The sequence below is a fragment of the Suncus etruscus genome, chromosome 10, assembly GCF_024139225.1.
Source record: "Suncus etruscus isolate mSunEtr1 chromosome 10, mSunEtr1.pri.cur, whole genome shotgun sequence".
NCBI lineage: Eukaryota > Metazoa > Chordata > Mammalia > Eulipotyphla > Soricidae > Suncus > Suncus etruscus.
This window is the reverse complement of record NC_064857.1, coordinates 50250670-50258223: the sequence shown is the minus strand read 5'-3', so window position 1 is coordinate 50258223 and position 7554 is coordinate 50250670. Positions and strand designations below refer to the sequence as shown.

Genomic DNA, 7554 nt, shown 5'->3' with positions numbered 1-7554 from the left:
TTTTTTAACAATGGTCATTGATATTTTATTTATTAACAACAGAATTGAGGTTGTCAAGATTGGGTGGAAGGTGATAGTAATGAAGAAAGAAGCAAACTGTCAGTGACATAGAATAATAGTGAGTTTTTGCAGATTGGTTAATGTAGAAGTGTAGTATTGTTTTTTTTTTAATTTTAATTATGACAACAAAGATGAAAAGAAAGAGGACAGGGTAAAGTTACAGTGGAAGCCCAATCACCCATAAACAGAATTCTCGGTAGTACCTTCGATGATATCCCAGCCTTGAACTTTCAGCCAAAGAACATTAAGAAAAACAAAACTGAACCCATGTACAATACAATTACTTTGTCCCTCAAATCCCCAGTTGTAGTACATACTATTTCTTAGCAGCACACAATATAATCTAAAGACATTAAGTTTATGTAACTCCTTAAACATTGAGGGCAAAGTACATTTCTCTAGTTCCATGCACATGCTAACTAGTTTAAGTTAACCTCAAAAGTTTTAGTGGGTTGTTTTTCTTAAGGATTGGAGTCAAGGGAACATAGTAAAAAACGGTATTAAAGTGGCATTTGTTTGCATAGGCCCACCAAAACATAAGGGACATGGAAAGACAAATTATGGTCTAAATATATGGAGACCCTACCCCTGAAGTTTCCTGGCACAGGACTGACTCTAGGCTCCAGGCAAACTAGTTTGTCCAATTCCAGTCATCGTCTGTAGTGGCAATACACCTCCATTCCTCACATAGTTCTGTTGTTGGTATCATGCTTCTGTATTAAAGATCCTGGAGTCTGCATATCCCATATTGCAGTCAGGATGGTGCAGAGCATCCTCTCGTTTCACCTGACACTTAAGGAGCACTAGAGAGAACCATGACCTGTAGAGCAGGTCATTGTTGCTGTCAAGTCTTCTCAGTGTAAACGGAAGTCTCTTTTTAGGAGGTCGATGTCAGACCCTTGGTAGTGTCTTTCCTGGTAGAGGACTGCTTCCAGCTGTTGCTATAAAAGACCTTGGATGTTTCGTAGATAGCTTGCCTGGTTCCGGCGTGAATGGAGGATGCCCATTCTTCTGAGGCCTGTGCCAGGTCATTATATCAATGTTCAGGGTGTAAGGTACATTGTACTGAGATTTATTAGATAAAAACTTATCTGTATGTATGGTGTTTTCCCATTTTAATGTGTCTATGCAAACAAGGATTAATGCCATGAAGCATTATTAGTGCATCTGGAGGCTATAGGAACAAAACCAGCAATTTCCATGACATAGTTCAATCATAGGCATCAAACTGAGGGACAGTTCCAACAACAATCCTTACTGAACAGCTTACAAAGAAAAGACAAGATGAAAAGTGAATAGAAACATCATGGTAGAAGAATATATAGAGAGTTACACCAGTTAAAGAAAATACCCATAAAATATTCAACAAATATATGTGTTCAATTTGTGTCCTTCTAAATAGTTCTGGGATTTGTTAGATCTACTGTATGTCTTAGGTCAGAGATTAGAACTATGTGTTACTGAAGTTAAGAAGGGTAAATCTGGGGTACTGATGGTTGGGAGGAGCAAATGTTCGCGCAGGGGCGCTAGCCCCCACGCGGTTTGCAAAATGTAGACAGGTATGAAATTGCCAGTGACAGCCTGAGTATAGCTGAGCAGCTATCTGCCACCCACCAGATCCAACTCCACCCCCTAAGCCCCACCCTAGGCCAGTGTCTGGGCCGGCCTGGGAGTGGGGAAAATCCAGGGTGCCCCGTCAGCTCCTCCCCGGAACCCACCTGGAGATCCGGAGGAATGGGGGAGAGGGGGGTCGGGTGACCCAGATCCGGGCCCCCCTACCCTAGGCCGGACTAAGAGGCCGCTGGCACATGGGGGGGGCCTGCCAGCTGCCCGTCCGTGCCGGCTAAAAATCCTGCTCCAGGAAGGTGCATGTTATTTTTTTAGGCTGCCACTTTACTGTACAAGTCCATTGTTTCTAGAAGTTTTTCTGGTGGTCTTTAGGACTTTCTAGATATAATATTATGTAATCTGCAAACAATGAGAGCTTCAAATCTTTCTTTCCTATGAATGCCCTTGATGTCTTTCTTGCCTAATTGTGATAGCAAATATCTCCAGTACTATATTAAATGGAAGTGGTTAGAGGGTATAAGCTTGTTCTGGGCCAGATATTAGAGGAAAGGCTTTTAGGTTTTTCCCCATTGAGTATAATATTTGCAATGGATTTGTGATAAATAGCTTTGACAATATTAAGGAAAGTTCCTTCAACTCCCATGTTATTGAGTTTTTTAATCAATAATGGGTACTGGACCTTGTCAAATGCTTTCTCAGCACCTATTGATATGATCATATGATTTTGTTTTATTTTTTTTTTTTTTTTTTTTTTTTTGGTTTTTGGGCCACACCCTGTGACGCTCAGGGGTTACTCCTGGCTATGCGCTCAGAAGTTGCTCCTGGCTTCTTGGGGGACCATATGGGATGCCGGGGGATCGAACCGCGGTCCGTCCTAGGCTAGCGCAGGCAAGGCAGGCACCTTACCTCCAGCGCCACCGCCCGGCCCCGATTTTGTTTTATTATATAGTGTATTATGCTGATTGACTTGTGTATGTTAAACCATCCTTGCACCTGGAATGAATTCTCCTTGGTCATGGTATATAAGTTTCTTGGTGAGCTGTTGGATTCTATTTGCTAGTATTTTGTTGAGAATACTTGCATCCATGTTAATCAAAGATATAGGTCTATAATTTTCTTTTTTGTTTTTGTTTAATTTTGGTATCAGGGTGATGTTGGCTTCACAAGAATTATTTGGGAGTGTCTCTGTCTCTTCAATTTCCTGTAGGAGCTTGAAAAGGATTGGCAGTAAATCCTCTTTAAAGATTTGAAAGAATTGATTAGTGAAACATTTGGACCTGGGATTTTGTTTTTGGGAAGCCATTTGATCACCTTTTCAATTTCCTCAATAGTGATATATCTTTTGAGATATTCCAGATTATCTTGGCTCAATCTTGGAAGTTCATCATAGTTTAAGAATTTATACATTTCTTCAAAGTTCTCTTGTTTCTTAGCTTAGAAATTCTCAAAGTAGTCTCTCATTATTCTTTGAATTTCTGTAGTGTCTGTAGTATAGTGACTTCCCCCTTTTTATTTCTGATTCTGCTTACTAAGTTTCTCTTTCTTCCTTTCTTTGTGAGTCTTGCTAATGGTTTATCAACTTTGTTTATTTTTTCAAAAAACCAACTCTTGCTTTCATTTATACTTTTGACTGTTTTTGGGTGTCCAGTTCATTAATTTATGCTCTAAGTTTTGTTATTTTCTTCTCCTTGCTTACTTTGAGCTCATTTTGTTGCTTGTTATTCCAATTTTGTAAGCTGTGGCATTTAGTTATTTATGTAGGTCTTTTCTTCCTTTCTGATGAATGCTTGCAAATATATTAATTTCCCTCTTAATACTGCTTTTGCTATATCCTACAGTTTATGATAATTTGTGTCATCATTCTCATTTGTTTCTAGAAATATTTTGATTTTCTCTTTTTTTTTTTTGTTTTTGTTTTTGGGCCACACCCGTTTGACGCTCAGGGGTTACTCCTGGCTATGTGCTCAGAAATCGCCCCTGGCTTGGGGGGACCATATGGGACGCCGGGGGATCGAACTGCGGTCCTTCCTTGGCTAGCGCTTGCAAGGCAGACACCTTACCTCCAGCGCCACCTACCCGGCCCCTGATTTTCTCTTTGATTTTGTCTCTGATTCACTGGTTGTTCATCAGTGAACTGTTTAATTTCCCAATTTTAATGTTGTTTGTCTGGATCTGCTTTTAATTAACCTCTATTTTCAGTGCTTTATAGTCTGAGAGAGGATAGCAGAAAAAATTATATTCTCTTAATTTTATGGAAGTATGTTTTCTGGTCAAGCATGTGGTCTATCTTGGAGAATGTTTCATCTGCATTGAATGTGTATTGCATGTGTATTCAGTTTTCTGGGATGAAGAGCTCTCTATATATCTACTCAGTCACTTTTTTTTTATTTCTTCTTTCAGAGCCAGAATATCTTTGTTTAATTTTATTTTGTTTAATTTTAGCCTGGTTGTCCTATCAAGGGTGACAAGGTGGTATTGCAATCTCCACTATTATTATGTTATTACTGATGTTCTTCGAGTTTATCAGTAGTTGTTTTAAGTATTTTGCTGCTCTGTCATTGAGTGCATATGTGTTTAGAAATGTGATTTTTTTTTTTGCTGTACATATCCCTTGAGTAGTAAAAATGCCTATATCTTTCTCTTATAACCCTTTTTAAGCCTAAAGTTTTGGCTGTCTGCTATTAGAATAACCACCCCAGCCTTTTTAAGGGAGTTGTTTGCTTGAATGATTGTTCTCCAGCCTTTGATTTTAGTCTATGTTATTTTTGTCTGACTATTCAGGTATGTTTCTTATAAGCAGTAAAATGTTGAATTCAATATTTTTTAATCCACTTTCATTCTGTGTCTCTTAACTTGTGCATTGGGTCCATTAACATTGAGAATGATGATTATTGTGGTATTAGGTGCCATCATTTTGTAGGAGTTTTAAACAAAAAACTTTATTGGGTCTGCCTTGCCTTAAAGAAGACACTTTAGTTCTTTTAAGGTTTGTCTTGAATATGTAAAGTTTCTGAGATGTTGTTTATTTGTGAAGCTGTGTATCTTTTCTTCAAATCTGAAAGTAAGTCTGGCTGAGTGAAATATCTTTGGCAAAGCATTCATTTCATTGAGTTTTGTCATTATATCCCACCACTGTCTTTGGGGCTTAAGGGTTATTTGTGAAAAATATGCTGTAAAACTTAAGTATGCTTTTTGTATGCAATTTGACTTATTTTATCTTTCTGTTTTTAGTATTCTATCCCTATCTGTATTATTCATCATTGTGACTTCAGTGTATCTTGGGGTGCTTTTCTTTGGATCTCTTTTAGCTGGTACTCTTTGGGCATGCAGGATTACATGAATTCTTTAGCTTTGGGAGTTTCTCTGCAATGTTGTCTTTGACTGTTGATTCTTCTCAGGGATTTTTTTCTAGGTCTCTGGGACTTCAATGATTCTTAGTTGTTTCTGTTGAATTTACCCCAAACTTCTGTTTTTATCTGTTCACAATCTTTGAGGAGCTTTTCTATCATCTGGTCAGTTATTTTAAGGCTCATTTCCAATCTCTTCTGTTGTATGGATTTGTTATGCAGCTCATCTTCCAACTCACTGATTCTGTCCTCGGAATCTGTTACTCTGCTGGTGAAGCCTTGCATTGAGTTTTTGATTTCACTTACCAAGTTTTTCAATCCTGTTATTAGAGTTTTTTTTTAAAATATAATTTAAGCAACATGATTACAAGCATGTTTGTAGTTGGGTTTCAGTCATAAACATTTCCAGTGCAACATTCCCACCACCAATGCCCCCCTCCTCCCCCACTTCTACTGTATTTGCGACAGGCATTCTACTTCTCTCATTCTTTAACATTGTCATGCTAGTTGTTAGTGCAGTTATTTTCCTGTTACTACATTTTTTTTTTTTTGGTTTTTGGGCCACACCCAGTGACGCTCAGGGGTTACTCCTGGCTATGCGCTCAGAAGTCGCTCCTGGCTTTGGGGGACCATATGGGACACCGGGGGATCGAACCGCGGTCCGTCCTAGGCTAGCGCTGGCAAGGCAGACACCTTGCCTTTAGCGCCACCGCCCGGCCCCCTGTTACTACATTTTAAAGTTTTCTCATTTCTACTTTCATATCTTCTTGAGTCATCCTTGCACAGGGGCCATGCTAATTTTCTCTGTATCATTTCAATTTTAGTATATGTGCTGCTGAAGCAAGCACTGCTTTTATATCTTCTTGAGTCTTGGCTGTGGTTTATTCAGTTTGTTCCATGTGTTTTTCTTTTCTAGTTCTTTGAACATTCTCCATATTTCTTCTCTAACATCCTTATCTAAGATGCTAAAGTCTAAAATCTTTATCTGAGAGGAGGCTGGTATTTTTTCAGGTCATCAGAGCTAGTTCATTCTCTAAGCATAATGCAGGTCCCCATTGTCACGCTTGCAGTATGGAGTTTTCTATGAGCTGTGCTGGATTTATTGACTAGGGGAAGTGAGTGGCCATGAAGTGAAGCAAAACAGCAGCAGGTTCCAACGTGCAGGCAAAAGGCAGCAGCCTTTCTCTGGTCTTCTCCCTCTGGGCAGGGCCAGTGATGGGGTCCCAAGTGCAGATAAAAGGCATTTCTGTTTTTAAATTACAGGCTGGCAGATCATGATCTGGCAGATAATGGCACAACTTCCACAACCATACATTTCAGAGACATAACTTTTCTCTGGAACCTGCTCAAAACCCATCTATATGAGGCTTCAGTATACTCTGATTCTCTCATTTAAATATGGATTGGTGCTGAGACAGCTCACATACTCCATAAGGCATGCTCTTAGATACAATGAGATGGAGAAGTTGCCTGCTTGGTGAGAACCTGGAAAGAGACTGACTTGAGGAAAATCAACACAGACAATTGTTATCACAGTGTTTTAAATCTGTGGGATTTTGATCCATAGACTACTGTCTATGAACTTAGCATTATTTTGCGAGATGTGCTTCAGGAGAAATTCATGAACTTGCCTTACTAATGTCACCATTAACTGAAGGTGTTCTTTTTTAGTAAAACAATTGTACACAGTGAAGAAGTTTAACATATAATTTTAAATCTGAAACATCTGATAAATAACTTAGAGACTGTGGCATATTTTCAACAAATTCAATCTTTTTGGTATTAGTGCTAAATTACATACTAGTTTTAGATAAAGTTTGAAATTTTACTTCTTTGAGCATAATATAGAAGATCATTTATAGGTCTCTTTTTTGTTTTGCTTTGTTTTGTTTTTGGGCCACAACTGGTGGTACTCGGTGGTTACTGCTGATTTTGCACTCAGAAATTACTCCCGGTAGGCCCGGAGGACCATATGGGATGCCAGAGATCAAACCCAGGTAGGCCACATGCAAGGCAAATGCCTTCCCCACTGCACTATTGCTCTGATCCCTATAGGTCTCTTTTGGCACTAAAATTTAACCAGAAACAGGCAGTCCTCTTCTCAACTTATACCTTGTATTTTTTGAATATTAAATGTTTGTATACTAATTATCAAGCAAGAAAAAGAATCCAGATATTTTGGAAATATGTTTTTGGGCCATCCCTGATGGTGCCCAGTGAATACTTCTGTGTTCAGGGATCACTCCTGGGGTAGGGACTTTGGGGACCATATATAGTATCAGAGTTTAATAGCAAGCAGGACAAATGGTCTACCTACTATACTATCTACCTGCTCCTGAATCCATAATTTAAAGTCATGCAAGAAAAAGAGTTAGAAAAAAATTATTTTAGTATATATTTAATAAATTATTATCAGAGACATTTAAATTAACTTAGATTGCTTATAGATATGCCTTGAAATCTGGAGCATTATCTTAAATAAAATTCTTGGTTGATGTTTTAAAATAAATGAGTTTTTCAAACTGTGCTCTTAAATTTCAATAGTTTCAAGAATTTCTGTCATTTCACTAACTTCTTT

The 7554-nt window shown here is 38.4% G+C and overlaps 1 non-coding gene across 1 annotated transcript; it reads right to left on the bottom strand.

The window, feature by feature from the left end:
• Window positions 1–5712: 5712 nt before the first annotated feature.
• Window positions 5713–5824, bottom strand: LOC126021689 (U6 spliceosomal RNA). Its single transcript, XR_007500180.1, has one exon. It is a non-coding gene; the product is annotated as a U6 spliceosomal RNA (small nuclear RNA).
• Between the last annotated feature and the right edge of the window lie 1730 nt (window positions 5825–7554).